At 53.7% G+C, this 19,045-nt stretch overlaps 1 long non-coding RNA gene across 5 annotated transcripts; it reads right to left on the minus strand.

Annotated features, from left to right (window-relative positions):
- Positions 1-5,267: 5,267 nt before the first annotated feature.
- LOC108175618 (uncharacterized) lies at positions 5,268-18,917 on the minus strand. Of its 5 annotated transcripts, none has more exons than XR_007915198.2 (3): positions 17,659-18,917; positions 12,174-12,422; positions 5,268-11,616 (listed from the first exon to the last, which is right to left on the minus strand). It is a non-coding gene; the product is annotated as an uncharacterized lncRNA (long non-coding RNA). The 5 variants fall into 5 exon arrangements; XR_011378475.1 differs by having other exon boundaries at positions 5,268-7,715; positions 11,237-12,422; XR_007915197.2 differs by having other exon boundaries at positions 5,268-9,396; positions 11,237-12,422.
- Positions 18,918-19,045: the final 128 nt, after the last annotated feature.

Below are 19,045 nucleotides of genomic sequence, written 5' to 3' on the forward strand. Positions count from 1 at the left end.
CCCAGGCCACAGCAGAGAGCTGGATCAGAAGTGGAGCATCCAGGACTCGAACCGGCTCCCATATGGGATGCTGGCACTGCAGGCAGCGGCTTTGCCCACTACGCCCCTAAGCCGGCCCCTCTACTGACTTCTTAGGCAACACATAGTAGAACTCCCTTTTCCCGTCCAATCACCATTTTCGCGTTTGATTATATAACATCTCCGTGTTAGAATCTGGTGGCCGGGCTGAATGCAACCCTTTCGCACCACTTCAACAACATGAGGGAGATGTTTACATCACACACACGGATGACGTGCGTGGGCTATCACACTCCACTCTTGCCTCTCTTCACCACGGGCTGAACAAAAACACAGCACGCGTCCCGCAGCCCTGTACGTGGTGTGCTGTCCCTGCGTGAGCGCAGGGCGGAGTGTATGGCGCTGGAGTTTATGGCCCCACGCTCAAGTGTTTCTCCAGCTGTGTTTACAACCTCGGGTTTCCAAGCCTCTTGAGAAGTCATCAGTTTTGATCATCTTAAATCCCAAAGTAAATTTTCCTTTCCGGAGATTATTCTAGTTGCTAACACAGGTTAGGCTGGCCTGGTGAGCCGTCTTTGAGTGAAGTGACATCCAAAAACGAAAGCCGGGGTTTTGCTCCAAGAAGGGGGAAGAAAGCAGAAGCCTGGAACTAGGTCCTGGATTCCTGTGGCAGGGGCTGAGAGGGTGCTGAGCCCCTCTGCCCGTTTCCGCCCCGGTGTGGGATCTCCTGGCCCCCTCTTGGGTGCCATCATGGTGCTAATTCTGGTCTCTTCAAAATAGGGTCAGCCAAGACTCTGAGATGCGTTCCTTTGTGCTGAAGTTTCTTTCTTTCCTTCTTTCTTTCTTTCTTTCTTTCTTTCTTTCTTTCTGACAGGCAGAGCTAGACAGTGAGAGGGAGAGAGACAGAAAGAAAGGTCTTCCTTCCGTTGGTTCACCCCCAAAATGGCCACTAAGGCCGGCGCACCGCGCTGATCCGATGGCAGGAGCCAGGTGCTTATCCTGGTCTCCCATGGGGTGCAGGGCCCAAGCACTTGGACCATCCTCCACTGCACTCCCAGGCCACAGCAGAGAGCTGGCCTGGAAGAGGGGCAACCGGGACAGAATCCGGCACCCCAACAGGGACTAGAACCTGGAGTACCGGCACCGCAGGCGGAGGATTAGCCAAGTGAGCCACAGCGCCAGCCTGAAGTTTCTATGTTCTAGAACTTTCTGTCGTAACAACTACAGGCCCAGACACACTGCGTGTTCTCGGTAGCACGGATGAGACGTGAACGCTTCAAAGATCACTGCTTGCGGGTGATTTCCAGCTAGGGAATGCTCGTCAGTGACAATGGTCAGTATCCCTCGGCTTAAATGCTCATAACGGCAGAGCCAAGGATGTTTGCCACGAACTAAGCTTCTGCCGTTTAACTCACTGCATCAGCTTGGGAAAAGCTGTGGACATGACAAACGAGTAGCTCACTAGTGAGCCCCTTCATGGAAAGCGACAACAGCACACAGAGGGGGTCTCAGTGCACGGCAGTGGCCGTAGCTGCTGTGGCTGCCACCACGTGCTGTGACGGCTGCACCCTCGGCCAATGAGCGTGGTGTCCCTGCCGCCTGGGAAGCTCCTTGTCTCTTCCGCGCTGTGACTTTTGGGAGCCGTCCGTGTGGCAGGGCTGGCCAGGCAAGCCATGCCAAGCAGGCCACTCAGTGCATGGCACATGCAGGTGCCACCAAAGAACGTGGGATGACAGCAGCCGCAGATGGCCTTGAGATACTGGCCTCACGCTGCTGCTCGGGCGTGCAGTACTGGCCAGCACCTTGATGGGAGACGTGGGGGCCCCCGGCTCCTGCGACCTTGGAAGTGGCTACTGGATAGGAGGCAGTTACCTCTGCACAGGGAATGTCTGTTCCAGGCTTTGCTGCCAGTCGGGGAATCGCGGGCCACCAGCAGGTGCAGGAGGCAGACAGAGGCCCGCCAGGACCGGAGAGCAGGGCACATTCCCTCTGCCGCAGAGAGCAGAGGGACTCGGGCATCAGCAGTGCGGGCTTTCCTTTCGCTCGGCCCTGGAGAGGGTCACAGTGTCGGCGGCTCTACAGAGACCGAGGGCTGAGGAGCTGTGGGGCCCGGAGTGGGGCACTACACCTTGTGGCTTCCCTAACTCGCCCTCCTCCGCGTGACCCACGGCGGTCAGCGTCGGGGTCACTCCCTACAAGGAGGTGTAGGACGGACAGCCGTAGAAACCGCAGGGGGCGCCCGCCCCAGACAGGTGTTGGAGCCCTGCCGGGTGGACACTGTCCTGACCTGAGACACGATCGGGAGGGGAGCCTTGGAATCCTGAGGGTGTCCTGCTGTTCCCTGGAGAATGTGGAGGGACAGGGTGGCAAACAGGGCAGCACGCTGGCCTGTCGGTGAGCCTGAGCTCCTCTGGCTGTCCAGGTGACGGCTGCAGGTGCGAGGACGGCGCCCCTAGGTGCGCGCATGCGCGATCGGTACAAGCGCAGGTGCAGGTGGCGGGCAGCCTGGAGGTCTTCCATTGGGTTTTTGGCTCATGCTTCCTCTTCTCTCACACACATCAATTCGCCACCTGCCCAGGTAACCTGCAGTAACTCTCCAGCACGCCTCGTTCCTGCCTTGGCCCCTGGACTAAGTCGCCCCGGGGAGTTTTGATCACTGTTGGTATACATTCCCCTCTGCATGGTGTTTTCCTGAAACCCGTGCTGGGAGCGGCCCACTCCAGTCCCCTCTTGCCAGACGCTGCTCCGTCGAGTGCGTGTGCTATGATTCCCTCAGCCCTTCCCCTAGTACTGGAAACAACTCCCAGCTCCTATAATTTGCAGAACAAAAGAGAAAAGCAAGCAAGCAAGCAGGCAGCCTGGTATGTGACTCCTCGGATGGCGAGGGTCTCTGGGGGGGTTGCTGGCCTGCAGAGGACCTGTAGTTTGAGTGTTAATAGGTAGATGGTGCCACTCTGCTTCCCCAAGCGGCCGCAGCGTCTCTTTCCACCCACACCACTGCCAGAGGGTCCCCTTTCCGGCAGCCTTGTGGGCAGCAAGTGGTCCACAGCCGGGGCAGTGAGCGCAGACCGCATCGCCTAGCTAATCCATGTATATCTATTCTCTTTCCTCTCCGTGAATTCGAGGAGCTTTCCATGTTTCTTAGCCATTTGGATTTACTTTTTGGGTTTTTTTTTTTTTTAACATAGGAGGAGACTTCCAAAAGTTCATGGAAAATGGAATGGAAAGATAAGTTTATGCTGGCGCAGAAACACTTGAAATCCACGCATAAGTTTTTCCTATTATGCTTCTCCATGAACTCTTTGAAGACTTCTCATTTCCCATTCATAAAATCTGCCTATTGGTTTGTCCTCGCTTCTTATCGAGTTATAGTAAGTTTATATATCCCAAAAGTTAAATCTATTATGTACATCACACACACACACACACACACACACACACACACACTGCGATCCATCACGGTCTCCTGTATTTTCGGCCTTTTTCCCTGGAAATGTCCGTTACAGTTGAATCTCTCTTCTCCCACCGCAGTTGTCTTCTCCACTTCTAGTAGGAAGGTGTCCCTGCCCACGTAGTGCGCGCAGCACCAGACTCCGGGCAAGCCCTGGCTCTACCTTGCACGTTCTTCACCCACATACTGCACCCTCTCCTTGCTGTGCAATAAATCCAGGCCCAGGAGGACGTGACTTGAATGGGAGGCTCCTCAGAGATGGCTTCCCTGAGTCGTCTCTGTTTATTTCTCCAAAATTAGTTGTCTTTTCTTTGCTAGTTATATTTTCTCTGGAAACTTTAAGACCACTTTATCTAATTATCAAAAACAAACAAACTGAAAGTCTGCTTTGTTGTGATTTTCAGTGAAATACACACACACAATGTGGGGGCTTTAACTACGTTTATGGCACCAAGACTGCTTGTCCAAGATTCCATTAAGTCTTTCCCTGTTTTCACTTCTCTTAAATATTTTAATATGACTGTTGTTTGCCCCCCCCCCTTTTTCTCTCGGTCATATCTGTTTCAAATATTTCACAGGGATTTTATTTTCACCATTTTTAAACAAACTTTTCCAGCCCTATTCTGATTCCTAGAATAGAGAAAGGTTAATGATGTTTTGGCACATTTCTGGACCCGAATTTGCCAAATTCTCCACTTAATTCTAGGAGACTTTTATTAGATTCCTTTGGGTTTTCTAGGTTTACAACCACAGCGTCTGCAAAAATAGATAGTTTCACCGCTTTTTCTCAATGTTTATTCCAGTTTTCAAATTTGTTGCCATAGAGTTTCATATTACATTACTTTCAGTACTTTCAGGCATTTTAATATTTGCTCTTTCTGCTTCCTGATCTCATAGTGTTACTGTCTTTCCTTTAAAAAAAATGAAGCTTTTTATAGATATGTGTAGATGTTTTTGTATAATGAGGGTTTTGGTGTTCTTATAGATTCTATTTGCTTTGGTTCCTGGTTCATTAATTTAAACTTTTGTCTTTTTAAAATGCTCTTTATACTCTTTTACAGTTTCTCGGGGGATGGATTTAGTTTATTTCTCATCTTGATTCTTTGGCGAGGGAGGCATTTTGGCCTTAAAATATTTCAGATAGAACATTTTGCACAAGGGTCTAGAGTCTGCTGTGAGACTCCCCCCGACCCCAGGGCCTTTCAAAGGGATCCGGCGTTTCCCTGTAGATTTCCTCTTTGACCCAAGTATTCCCTAAATATTTCCTAATCTCTGATTAGTAAGTTATGGATCACCTGTTCAATCATTTTTTCTGATTTATTGAATCATAATCAGATAATATAAACTCTAAAATCTTTACCCCTTGAGCTTGCTGAAGTTTTCTTTGCTTTCTACGTACTCTGCAAACAGGAAAATGATCTCTATCAAGAATGTGGGGTTTGTTTATAATCATTATGCTGGGGAGATACCTGGGACAAGGGTTAAAGGTAAAGACTTCAGAGAAAAGCCTGCTTCCCAACCTCAGCTTTCCCAGTGGCCTGAGCACATTTCCAAGTCTGAATAACACCCACTTGTACCTCATGGGGTTGCTGTGTGTGTGAAGTTATTCAGCATTCACAAAGCCCTAGACAAGAATTAGCACACAACAAACACTATAGAATTACTATACAAAAAACAACAATTCATCAATTCCTTATTTCTTTCTACAGAACTTTCTAAAATGGTCCAAAGATATAGTGAACGAATATAAATTTTGGCGCTTTTGAGTTTGGCTCATGGATCAAAACATGCACTGGTATTCTTTTATTTTTTTAAAGATTTATTTATTTATTTGAAAGACATGGTGTGGGGGAATCCTCCATCTGCTGGTTCACTCCCCAAATGGTCACAATGGCCAGAGCTGAGCTGATCTGAAGCCAGGAGCCAGAAGCTTCCTCCAGGCCTCCCACGTGGGTGCAGGGACCCAAGCACTTGGCCATCCTCCACTGCTTTCCCAGGGCCCAGCAGAGAGCTGGATCGGAAGTGGAGCAGCCGGGACACCACTCCGTGCCATGTGGGATGCCGACATCACAGGCGGAAGCTTCTACCTGCCTTGCCACAGCAGCGGCCCCAGTACTCCTTCCTTTTTTGTTTAATTGTAGGCTGTTAGAGTGACGTATTTTAAATCTAATTCTTCCTTAAGTTTTTCCTCTAGATTTGCAAAGCTCATCTCTCTTCCTTGAATTTTCTGTATCCTCATTACATACTTTTTTCATGTGACCTCACTTTAATTGAAAGTTCTTTGCCCTGTAATGAACCTGGCCCCATTATTCCTCCACTAAGTTGCCTCTCCCCCAAGTTGTACGTGAGTAGCTGCCTTGCTACTCTTAAGACGGCCGGATTTCCTTCAGAGCAGTTCAGGGAAGACATCGTAGCCTGGTTGACTGAGGGGTCAGAGCATGCTCCCAGGGTGGTGGTGGGTGTACCGAGGCCCACAGTCCATTTGCTTTGACCATTTCCAGCATTCTTTATATTTATTGTCTAGTACCATAATCCTTCTGCCCGACGTTTTCCTTTGAGATTTCTTGCAGCACACGTCTGTTGGTGGTGAATGTTCTCAATCCTTGTCTAAAAAAGTCTTCATTTCCCTTCATGTTCGGAAGTGCTTTCACTGGGTGTAGAATTGGGGCTGATAATCTTCTCCCTCGTCAGCATTGCTAAGATGTTCCCCAATAGCCTTCCACTCGCATAGTTTCTACAGGGAAGTCGGCTGCCATTCCCCTTTGGTTCCTCTGCCTGTAAGGCAAAAGCCAGTGTATCTTCTCTCTGACTCCCTCCATGATCCTAATTTTTCTTTTCAACAGTGTAAGTGCAGTGTGTCTAGGGGTACCTTTGTTGTGGGAGTAGGGAGGCAGGAGCTTGTGCTGCCTGGTGTCCTCTTAGCAGAAGCTCCGACACTCCTCCCTCTCGAGCACCTGCTGTGACCCATGGAGAAGCAGGCTGTGAGTGGGTGTGAATCCCCTTGGACCCGTAGCTCCAGAGTCAGCCCGAGCATGAGGGCAGGATCCATTGCAGATTTCTGTTACCTCTCTCATGGCCTGACTGTCATATTCTGCTTCAGGTCCTTGGAAGCATCTATTTTCCCCGGGTTTCAGGCTTCACTGCCCTTTTTGGCCTTAGCTGTGATTATGATGAGTTATGATTCTGTAGATGAGTCTTCTTCTTCTTAGATTGCTAGGAATGCTCTTTCTGGCTTTTTACTTGCTCAGAGAAAATAAAATTAATTTAATATAAAAATACCATTCATTAATTTATGATTCTAGCAAAAATATGTAATACTTTCTCAGGGTATCTTTACAACTTAATTTATTAAATGTCCTTAACCTGTTAATTTGCATGTAAATTATGTGACACTAGGATAATATATTATAATATGGTACTGGTGCAAAATATACATAGACCAAGGGAACAGAATATAGAGCCCAGAAATAAACGCAAGCATACATGGTCACCCAAACTTAGACACAGCACCAAGAAGACACAACAGGAAAGGATAGTTTTTTCAATAAATGGTGTGGAAAACTGGGTTTCTACATGCAAAAGAATGAAACTGGACCCTTATCTCATACCATACACAAAAGAATCAGCCCAAACTGACTGAAGACCTAAACATAAAAAGCTTTTGCACAGAAAATGAAGCAATAAACCAAATGAAAATGTGGCCAATGGATTAGGAGAGAATGTTTGTGAGTCATGTATGTCACGAGACATATATGTCATGTGAGTCATCTATGTCATGTTATTATCCAAAACCTAGAAAGAACTCACACAACCCCATAGTTTAAAAAGGAAGTAATCATCAAAGGACATGAATAGATATTTCTCCAAAGAAGATGTAAAAATGGCCACGATACATGTGGAAAAGTGTTCGACAGCAAGCCACAATGAAATACTGCCTCCCTAAGAGACAGCCATTAGCAAAAGGACAAAAGATCACAAATGTTGGGAGGGAACCCTGTGAGCTGTTGGTGGGAACGTAGATTGGTACCACTGCTATGGGAAAAAGCAAGGAGGTTTCTCACAACATTAAAAATGGTACTACCAGACCAGAAATCTCTCTTCAGGGTATAAAGGCAAAGGGAATGAAATGACTACCTCATAGACATCATCTGCACCCCAGGACCCGGCACTGTGGCTGCATCCCACATCCAAATGCTGATTCTAGGTTCCGGATGCTCTATTTTGACCCAGCTTCCTGCTAACGTGCCTGCAAAATCAACAGAATATGGTGTGATTGCTTGCACCCCTGCCTCCCCTGTGAGGTGTCTGCTTTGAGTCCCTGGCTCCTGGCTTCAGCCTGGCACAGTTCTGGCTGTTGCAAGCATTTGGAGAACAATCCAGCAGAGGGGGGATGTCTCTCATAATTTTCTCTCTCTTTGGCTTGCTCTGTACCTTTAAGATAATCAAAATAAATAACCAATGTTCTAAAAATTGAACACACAAAACACACTGATATGATTGGTAGGGGTTGGGGTAGAGGCCGAAAGGGGGGACGGGTGCATGTAGGTGAAAGGGCACACAGTTGGCTTCGGGTTGGGAAAGTCTAGACATCTAACGCACATCATGCAGGCAGTGGTTAATAATGGATAGCAGGAATTTGCCGACACCGTCAGCACACACATCTAAGAGGCAGCCATGTAAGATGACGGACGTGTGCATTCGCTTGCAATGATGCCTAATCATCACTTTAGTCTGTATGTGTCCATCAAAACATTGTGTTGTACATCTTCACTTTATCCAATTAAAGAGATGAGTAGTCCAATTATCTTTGCATCAGCGGGAAGCTGACTTAAAAAGCAGAGTAGCTGGGACTCAGACCGACACCCCAGGATGGGGGTGGGCATTCCAAGTGGCACCTAACCCCATGGCACCACAACGCCTACCCCTAGTATTTATTTGGTGCTGCTTTTTACACTTTCTCCTGATTTCTATGGGCCTGGCTGTGACTTGAGGCCGGTTGTCTCCAGGCTGAATTCCTGAGTCGCCGCTGTCCACTCTGCTCTCTCCCCGTCTTTGGCCGCTGCTATGAGAGGTGGGGTTTGCAGCTCTTCTCTCGCATCAGCCCTGGGCACAGCGGGAAGCAGTGGGCTGTGTGCACCTGTGGGGGTCACTGTATCCTTCTGGGCAGGAAACAGGCCATTGCCAAGTCAGGGGACTGGAAGCAGCGAACGAGCCATTCCCAAAGGCGAGTATGCGTTGCGGTGAGACCACAGGGACCGTGCAGTGCCGAGGAATGGGGAGTGACAGCGTGTGTCCGAGTGGGCGTGCAGAGCCAGCACCTCACAAGCATGGGAAGCGACTAGAACTTGGGGCACAGGAGAGCTTGAGCCTTGGGTCAGAGATGCAGCCCTGTGTTAATCTGCACGGAGGACGGGGTCATTCTCCCAGACTCCCACACATGTCTGGCTCCGAGCAGACCTATGACCCGGGCTCAGCACCACCCCAGACAGAGCACAAGTCCATAGTGTTGGAGAATTCACTTGCTAGTTCATTATTATAAAGACAAATTAGTCCATCTCTGACCTTGGACTGAAATTCATAACTAGCTTTTGGTTGTAAGAAGTCAGGAAATCCGACGCCAGATGCCCCAGATATCAGACGTGCCCAGAATACCCTGTGGGCACCCAGTTAGCTCAGGCTGAACCCCAAGATCAGCAGCTGCAAGCTGCTGGGCTACTTCCTCCCACTGCTTCCTGTCTCTGTACGCACGCTGGCTTGGACTCGGCCCGTTCTGCTTCTCATCTGCCTGTCTTTTAAGCGTGAAGGGTTCGCAGCTTCCCCTGCGCGTCCTCTTTATCTGAAGCGTTCTGTGAGGACTTGACCGCCGGATGGGTCGCTCGGTCTCCGTTCGATTCTCCCTCATCCCCAGTCGAAGGAGGACACGCTGCCTGTGATGACAGAGCAGAGACAGGTGCACCCACTTCAGCTCTGTTGTTGGAGGGGACCGGGAAGGGAGTGGCAGGAACACTTTCCCGGGAAGGTGAGAACTTTGAACGGACTTTGAACTTTGAACTCAGTCCGGTGAATTTCCTACACCAAAGTCACGGGACAGCAAACGGATTTGGGCCTCTCTCCTTGTTTCTGGTAGGCATTGTTAATACGCATGCGGCCCCTCACTGCAGTGCAGCAGCGACCAGACATAAGTTGTTGTCTGTCTGGGAAGCCACTCCCAAATACCCCAGGCAGCACGATGGCCCATGTAGCTCAGGGTGGCTTTGAAAACATTAAGGAGCAGCCACGGCTGTGGTGCAGTGGGGAAGGCCGCCTGCTGCTTTGCCGGCATCACACATCAGAGCGCTTGCTCGAGTCCCGGCCGCTCCACTTCCTATCCAGCTTCCTACTGATGCATCCAGAAGATGGCCCAAGTGCCTGGGCCCCTGCCACCCACGTGGGAGACCCTGATGAGGCTCCTGGCTCCTGGCTTCAGCCTGGCCCAGCCCTGGGCTGTTGCTGCCATGTGGGGAGTGAACCAGTGGATGGATGTTTCTCTCTCTCTCTCTCTCTCTCTCTCTCTGCCTGGAGGAAAATATTTAACAACCGGTGCAGCCCGAGTATCAGCCAATCAGAGCAGAGCTGACCAATCAGAGTGGACGTGAGGAGTGAACCACTCCTGACTCCCCTGGAGGAGCCCAGCCTAGTGCTCCCCGCCCATAACCCAACTCTGTATTATTTTGCACCCAAATCCTTCCTTTCGCTTTCCTTTCCTTAAATGTAATTTTTCATTTGTGCATTCATTTAACAAAGACATGGAGTTTCTCCGTGAGCTGGAAACCATGGCTACAAAAGAGGGGGCCTTCAACACAGACAGGAGCCTGGGGTCCCAGGGTGGAGCCCCACACTGCCCTGTGGCCAGCAGGGGCAGGGCACACGCGTGCGCTGCCTCCGCCCTCAGACCAGGGTGCCCCGGGTATTAGAAAGGTGCTTTCCTCGCCCCCTGGGAACTCGCCTGATGGCAGCCCCGTTGATCTTACAGTTGGGGCCGTCCTGGACCGCCTTCGTACAGAGCGCGGTGCCGAGGTCCAGAGCGCTGATGTCGTCCAAGAAACTCCACTCTCTGCCTCTCGTTGTCCCTTTTCCTTCCCTTCCGTGGCCTCGTAAGGGCCCCAGAGCTCACGGCCCAAGCCAGGGCCCACTTGAAAGCAGTCATCTTCCCAGGCTTTGGGTGTGTTTGGCTTGCTTTAAAACAGAGTCCAGTGGAGAACCCCAAGTGCTGGGCCCTCCCAGCCAGGCGCAGCTCTGGCTCCGGCTGGATTCTGAGACGGCATCGTGCCCACGGCTGTCCGTGGCTCACGTGCGCTCCCGCCTCACCCTCCCTGCCCCTCTCCTCTGTGGCTTCAGACTCGCACTGCGTCCTGAGAGCTGTCCCCGCCACTCTCACATCCCCGCGTGCAGGGACTTTGCTGAATCAGGCCCGGGACTATGCAATGCTCTCTGGGCGTCTGTCGCCTTGGGGACAGTCCAGGCACACAGGGAGAGCTCGCTCCTCTCCTTGCGTTCCATCTGCCGGCACCGCAGAGAGCGGCTTCAGGATTGTGGGCATGCGCAGTAGACCCTGGAGTCTCTCTCTGGCTCCGCCCCTCTGTCCATCATCCCCAGGCCCCTTTGGCTTAAGCAGGGTCAGAAGGGGGCATGGCACGCAGGTTCTGAGAGCAGGGCATGGGGACGGGAGAAGTGGTGGCAGCCCGTTTAAAGACTGGGCTTTGAGCTGCCGGACAGCTTGGCCCTTACCTGCTGGCGACCCCTGGCGCGAGGCTCCTGGTTCCCCTCCCTGGAGGAGATGCCACCACTCCCACTGAGAGCTCAGGAGTGGGTGGGCGGAGCACGAGCAGCACTGGGCCAGGTGCAGGCTGATCGCACAGGACTGGTCACCCCGGGGAGGCCTTTGGGCCAGCGACACCGGTGTGGGGGCCTGAGTGCGGCTGGGGCTCCAGTCCACTTCCTGGGCAGAAGCAGTGAAAGCGGACCCTGTTAGCCGGATCCGGAGCGCGCTGTGGGCTGCCTGGTGAGTGGTTTGTGAGGAGAGGCTTGCTCCTTGGCCGTGAGCCCTGTCTGCGAGGGCCGCCCGCTCCGGGATGGAAGTCCACTTTCAGTATGACCTTCTAACCCCCCTGGGGAGAAGTTGACAGGATGTGAGTTCTTAACCTGGACAAAGTATTCCATTAGACACACACACACAGCAGATATCCCAAGGTTGGGGAGGGGAAAATGGTGACTTATTCCTCTCCACTGAGGACTGACCATACCAAAACAGCAGTGCAAGCGGTTTAAGTTACAAAATACCTAACGAGGGGCCGGCACCGTGGCGCACTAGGTTAATCCTCCGCCTGCAGCACCGGCATCCCATATGGGTGCCAGGTTCTAGTCCCGGTTGCCCCTCTTCCTGGCCAGCTCTCTGCTGTGGCCCGGGAGGGCAGTGGAGGATGGCCCAAGTGCTTGGGCCCTGCACCCCATGGGAGACCAGGAGGAAGCAGCTGGTCTCCCTACCACGCAGAGCACCTGCTGCTGCACTTGTGCAGGTGGGAAAAGCCCTCAGACGCGAGGTTGTGTGGGGTGACGCGCACAGAACCCAGGAGCGAGTTTAGGTGCTGGCTCCCGTGAGCCTCCTGCTCTGCCCAGCCCTCCCTGGCTGAGGGCCAGGGCAGGTCCCCGGGCACAGCACTCACACCTTAGCTCCGCCTTTTACTCGCCTGGCGAAGCTAGGCAAGTTCTTTGGCATCTGTAACTTTCCTCCCTCGGGGCTACTTCCACCTTGCACTTCGGTCGTCTTCCACTCCGCTTCCCGGGGACCGTGGGCTCTGGAGGCAGACAGACTTCATCCGTGCCCTTGGCTGGCGTCCGGAGGTGCTTAATCGGCCGTGGTACAGAGGGGTGGCTGGATGAATGGGTATCGTCTAGATGGCTAGACTCTTGTGCACTGTAGTGGAAATGAAACACCCGAAGTGAGTGTGCAGGCCTGACTCTCGGGGGGAGGAAGGGATGACTCAAGCCCTAACCCACTGGGTGCTCGCCCCCTCCCTCCGTCCCATCCCCTGCGTTGTGTTCCTCGACAGTCCCTTTAACCAATGGTCATCAGAGGCTGCCTCTGCTCCCAAGGGTGGGTGGCAGGCTGGAGAGGAGGCAGGCTCTGAAGAAACTCCGTGGCTTTTTTTGTTTTAAAAATATATTTACTTATTCAAAAGGTAGCGTGTGAGAGAGAGACAGAGAAAGAGAGAGAGAGGGAGAGATCTTCTATCCGCTGGCCCACTCCCCAAATGGCCACCACTGGTGGAGCTGGGCCAATCTGAAGCCAGGAACCGGGAGTCTGCAGGGTGCAGGGGGCCAAGCACTTGGGCCATCTCAGGCGCATCTGCAGGGAGCTGGATCAGAAGTGGAGCAGGCGGGACTCAAACCGGTGCCTATATAGGATGCTGGCACTGTAGGCGGTGGCTTTACCCACCACACCACAGCGCTAGCCCCGAGACCTGCTGTCTTAATCTGTCCAGTGGTGGGATTTCAGCCAGGACTCAACAGCAGAACCCAGAGTAAGTGCACAAAGCGAATTCCCCAGGCAATGGGAACTGAACAGACACGTGAGGCTAGACGTCAGACAACTGGGTTGTTACAGGAACCACAAACAGCTTTGGGGAGCATCCCGGGGCACCCCAATGAGCAGAGCCCTTCCTTCCCACCCGAGTCTGGGATAATTTGAGAAAAATCATAAAGAATAATTATGTAGGGCAAACTATCACCTTTGAAATAATGGTGCTGGGGCCAGTGTAGCGTGCAGTGGGCTAAGCTGCTGCCTGCATCCCATATGGGCGCCCAGTGAAGTCCTGGCCGCTCCACTCTCCATCCAGCTCCCTGCTGATGCGCCTGGGAAAGCGGCTGAGGATGGCTGAAGTGCTGGCGCACCTGCCACTCCCATGGGAGACCCAGATGGGTTGCTCCAGGCTCCTGGCTCTAGCCTGACCTGGGCCTAGCCATTGTGGTCATTTAGGGAGTGAATCAGCGGCTGGAATATTTCTTTTTTCCCCCTCTCTCATCACTCTGCCTTTATAATACATAAAATAAATCTTTTTAAAAAATAGTAAGAGCTACACTGGAGGATGAGCCAGGAGCTACCCAGGACGGGTGGATGTGATCATGGCAACATCACCCAGGGACACCTGTCCTGAGGAGACTTGAACACAGAGCAGCTGGGCTCGGGCTCACTCCCCAGACAGAAAGGGGAGCAGCAAAGCCATGGGACAGGTGGGCTCCGGGGGACAGAGCGGTTAAGGGACGGGGTGACCATGCCCCTCTAACAAGCTGTCACTAGGGTCTGGGCCTGGAGGGGTCAGGAGATGTGTGTGAGCCTGGTGGGCAGCCAGGCACAGACGGGGCAGAGCATCTGGTGCCAGGCCAGGGAGAGGAGCTTAGGGACACAATGGCAGAGGGGCTGAGCGGGAAGACCGGCAGGGAGATGGCCAAGGACGGTGACAAGGCGACATCCTCAGACAGGAGACTTTGGGTGCTAACGAGACCTGAGGGGTGGCCCTGAGACTTGCTGGCTCGCGAGGAGCAGAGGGCAACGTTGCTGTCGATGTAGCCGGGGAGCTGACACTGCTGGGGCTCCCAGCATGGGGAAGCCCCCGGGAGCAGGCCCCAGGGACCAAGCACGGGGACACTTGACATCTTCCATTTATGGAACTGGCTCAGCTAAGGGAGTGGCGGAGGAAGACACAAGAAAGAGACACAGCGTGACAACCGTGGGGCAGCACGGAGCTCACGTGGCGACATCCGTGGCCCCATGCTGTGGGCCAGGTGAAACATGGAGACAACAGTAAGGTTCCTTCTTGCTCTGCTAGGGGAGATGCGCTGGCCACAGCCCTGTGCGGGAACCCTTGACCGCACGGGGGCCGCCTTCCGCCACTGCTAACTCCCCCCCCACATCCTCCTGTCTGCTCTCCCCCAGCCCCCAGGCTACATCAGCATCTCCTCCTGAGCTAGGGGTGCCCATGGAGCTGCTCTGCCAACCACACAGCATAGGCATTGAAAAGTGGCTGCTCCACTTCCCATCCAGCTCCCTGCTACGGCCTGGGAAAGCAGTAGAAGATGGCCCAAGTCCTTGGGCCCCTGCACCGGCGTGGGAGACCCAGAGGAGGCTCCTGGCTCCTGGCTTTATCTTGGCACAGCCCTGGCCATTGTGTCTGGAGAGTGAACCAGTAGATGAAAGATTCTCTCTCTCTCTCTCTCTCCTTCTTTTCCTGTAGCTCTACCTTTCAAATAAATAAATAAATCTAAAAAAAAAAAAAGTGGAGTCTCTGGCCAGCGCTATGGTACAGCAGGTTGACCCCTCCCTGCCTGCAGTGCCGGCATCCCATATGAATGCTGGTTCAAGTCCCAGCTGCTCCACTTCCAACCCAGCTCCTTGCTAATGTGCCTGGGAGAGCAGCTTGGGAAAGTGCTTGGGCCCCTGCACCCAAGTAGGAGAGCTAGACGGTGTTCCAGGCTCCTGGCTTTGGCCTGGCTCAGCCTGGACCGTCCTGACTGTTGGGGGCAGTGAACCAGCAGATGAACGATCTCTCTCTCTCTCCCTCTCTCTGTAACTCTGCCTTTCAAATAAATCAAAGGAAGGGAGGGAGGAGGGGGGAACCCACCCACACCCACAGAGCCAGGTGACATCATCACGTCAACTGTTATCTCATTGTGACTATCATTTCCCACAACTCTCCTGGAATCTCTTCATTCGCATCATGCAGAGCACTTGTGATTCGCTGTGAGCACCGCGCAGCTGAGCTGCTTGAGGGAGACGCACAGAACTGATGCCTGAATACGGCGTGTGTCAGTCTACAGCAATTCTGTCTCATGCGCAAAATACCTCCCGAAATCAGAGCAAGAGAGGCTTTTTCTAGACATAACTTTTATGAAAATCACATGAGCTCTGTCGATTTTGTTGTCCCATCTCTACAAATATGTCATGGAGAGGGAGGGGACAGGCAGCATAAAAGGGGCAGAGTAATTCTCCCAGACCGCAAGGCACGGCCAAGGCAAGAGGTCATTGCCAGGCGAGGTCCTTGGGAGTGTCAGCCTTCATGGCTTGCAGAGCAGACCTCCTGCTTCGGATACAGAGACTTCAAACCAATCCAGAAGCCCGAGCGGCCGGCTGGCCAAGGAGCACAGGCCCGACCTTGACTTCAGAGAGCTCGCTAATGTGTTCCGCCTGTCTCTGCGGAGAACAAAGCTTCCAGCACATTCTGGCCATGGAGGAGGCTCATTCCGAGAGACAGAGAAGAGCATGTGGCCACCGACACGGCACACCGTGGAAGAGCGGCCCAACGCGGACCACACCGTCACCCTTCAGAGACGACCCCGTGCCCCAGACGCTGGGTGTCTCTCTCTCTCATGTGAGCCATTAATCCGCAGAAGACGAGCAGCCAGCGGGAAGCAGTCTGTCCTAGGGGCTCCTGAAGTGCTTTGCGACCTGGTCCCACGTCGCCCATCCAAATTCTGCACCCGGAGGGCCCCTCCCTCCAGCAGGGTGCACACACTGTCCCCCACCCCTCACGGGCTCCTCCCGACACACACGGCTCTGATCACCACTGCCTCCCCCCACGCCCTAATCACTACTGCCTCCGCCCACGCCCTGCACTGGTTTATAGTGGAAATTAGCGTTACTTTGTCCCACCTTATCCAGCTGAGCGCAGTTCCACATCCTGATGCCTGTTCTGGGGAGATTTTCAGATCTAGAGAGGCAAGGGGCTACAGGGAGTTCTCTCAAGGGGCATCTCAAGCTGGTCTCCCCTTTCTCTGCTGGCACCATGGGTCCCAAATGGATGATCCCAGTGCACAGGAGTGACGGGTTTGGTGGTGTGTTTTGCCACCGATACAGGAGGGTACTTCAAAAAGTTCATGGACAATGGAACTCAAGTTTACTTGGGTGCAAAAATTTTGAAATGCCTGCACATAAGGTGTCCTCAAAAAGTTTATGGGAAACGTGTGTGATGAAAAAGTTCCGTCGTGTTGGCTTTGTGGCACAGCAGGGTACCCACCTCTTACGACACTGGCACCCCTCATCAGAGCCCTGAATACAGTCCTGGCCGCTCTGCTTCCAATCCAGCTCCCTGTTAACGCACCTGGGGAAGCAGCAGAGGACGGGCCAAGTGCTTGGGCCCCTGCACTTATGTGGGAGACCTGGTTGGAGCTCCAGGCTCCTGGCTTCCATCTTGACTTACTCTGGCTGTTGTGGGTATTTGGGCAGTGAATCAGTGGATGGAAGTTCTCTCTCTCTCTCTCTCTCTCTCTCTCTGTGTGTGTGTGTCACTCTACCTGTTAAATAAATAAATAAATCTAAAAAAAATATGGATTTCCAATTTTTGTACCAACATAAACTTCTCTTCTAATTCCATTTTCCATGAATTTTTTCTGAAGTACACCTGTAGGCATAAGTGCACTGCTAGGTCTAATTGTTCCATACAAATAAACCCCATGTATCAGCCAGGCTACGCATTAATTCACCGAGACTTCCCTTCCCAGAAGCTACCCTCTGCCCCCAACCCCAGGCACTCCCCTCCGAGTACCGGATCCCGGCGAAGCCGCAGTGCTGGCCAGGAAGGTGCCCGGTCAGTGTGGAATCAGGAGCCTCCCCGCCTTTCTTGCCAGTGGCGAAGCCCGTTCTGCTCCACCACGTGCTGGCTGAGCCGTCTCCAGCAGCTCCTCGGCCTCTCTGTGCCTGGGTTCTCTGAGCTGCCGCGGGCAAACAGCAGGAGGACCTGCCTTGGAGCACCCACGAAGTGCTCAGAAGAGCAAGCAACACGTGGGGAGGACCCAGCCATTCAGTTCACAGGATGTTTTTTTAAGAGGCAGAGAGAGACACACAGAGAGAGCCCCCACAAAAGCTGGGGAGCCAGGGTCAGGCTGAGGCCAGAGGCCAGGACCTTAACCCAGCCCCCCCCCCCCCCCCCCCCCGCGAATGTGGCAGGGACCCAGGCACTGGGGCCATCAGTGCTGCCTGCCAAGGCCTCAGCGGCAGGAAACTGGGGATCAAACCCAGGCCGAGATGCAGGACGCACACAGCTTAACTGTGGGGCCCTGATTCTTCTCTCGTTTCCGCCAATGGTTTAGAAATACACGGGCCGCGACCCTGCAGGGGCCCCAGTGGCATCACCAGGCCCATGTTCACCTCTGCTTACCCCTTGGGGATTATGCCAAGTCCAGGAGCTCCCCTGGCTTTCCGCCCTGTCTCCGGTTGCTCCACTCTGGTCTACCTTCTGTTGTGGTTTCTTCACCAGACCACACGGGCAGCGGCTGTGCAGGGGAAACCAGCAGGGGAGGCCCCACTGAGGCTCCGTCCCTTTCCGCAAATCCAGTCCCAGGCGCCGCCCTCCCAGGTGTGCCCAGCGCCCTGGGCCCCAGGTGAGGCGTGACTGACAGCGCGTGGGGCGGGGCCTCGTGCAGGGTCGCCGGCTGGGCGGCCGGCCCTGCCCCTCTGAGACCCATATCTGAGCAAGGCAACCTTTGGATTCTCAGCTCCGTACGGACGGGTGGGCCCATGCTTTTTCCTGAAACGCCTGCTTTTTTTTGTTTGTTTTTAAATCACGCAGGGGCAGCCACACCTACGTTAGTTCCACTGGGCAAAGTCGGGAAGAAAGAAGTTCTTTGTGCCTATTTGAAAAGCTCCGGGCTGTCCTCTGAGCGCGCGCGGGGCGGCCGGGGGAGGGAGCCGGCGCGGCGGCAGGTGCCACCCCAGCCAATCCGCCAACCGGCCGGACCCCCGAGCCCCCGAGCAGCAGGACGGGGAACTCCCACGCTTGCTTTCTTCAAGGGGGGAGCACGTGTCTGCGGGCTGCGGGCGACCTCGGAGTCCGGCTGCAGGCGCCGCAACCCAGCCCCGGGCCAGGGTCGCGCCCCGCGCTCCGGAGCGCTCCTGCCTGGCCCCCGCGGCACGGCCGCATTCCTGCGCTGGCGCTGGCACCTGAGTCACCGGGCGCTGCTAATTGCGCGCCCATGGTGGGTGGCTCATCGGTGACTCGAGCTGGCAGGCCAGCGCAGGTGGGAATGCCGGGCGCTGCGCAGATTCCAGACGGCCGGATTCAGATGCCCGAGCGTGCGACGCAGAATGTGTTTGGAGAGGCGGGGGTCGTGCTGAGGTTTCTGGAAAGTGGTTTTGTTCGTCGCCTCCAGCTTGTCCAGAGAGCCAGGTGGACGCCACTCAGAAGGGCATGGGGAGAGTGTGTTGAGGGGGTGGACTGCAGATATTTCTAAGCACTCGATCTTCGCAAACTGGTGCTCTCTGCACCCACCAAATCGCTGCCTCATTTCGAGGTTTCAGCTCCCCTTCGGATGCCTGGGTGCCAGGCAGCCAGGAAGTGCCAGGGGGAGGAGCCGAAGGAATGACCAGGTACAGGCATTCAGATCTGTACACGGGGCTGGACACGTGCCGGACGCAGAAAGGAAAGTAAATTCCGCCTGGCAAATTGCTCTAACTGATTCATTTGTCCGCGGAAAGACGCCACCTACCAGCTCCCAGGTATTCAGGTAAATGACAGGTGGGCGGGACCTACTGACTCCTGCAGTCGC

The sequence above is a fragment of the Oryctolagus cuniculus genome, chromosome 8, assembly GCF_964237555.1.
Source record: "Oryctolagus cuniculus chromosome 8, mOryCun1.1, whole genome shotgun sequence".
In the NCBI taxonomy this organism is placed as follows: domain Eukaryota; kingdom Metazoa; phylum Chordata; class Mammalia; order Lagomorpha; family Leporidae; genus Oryctolagus; species Oryctolagus cuniculus.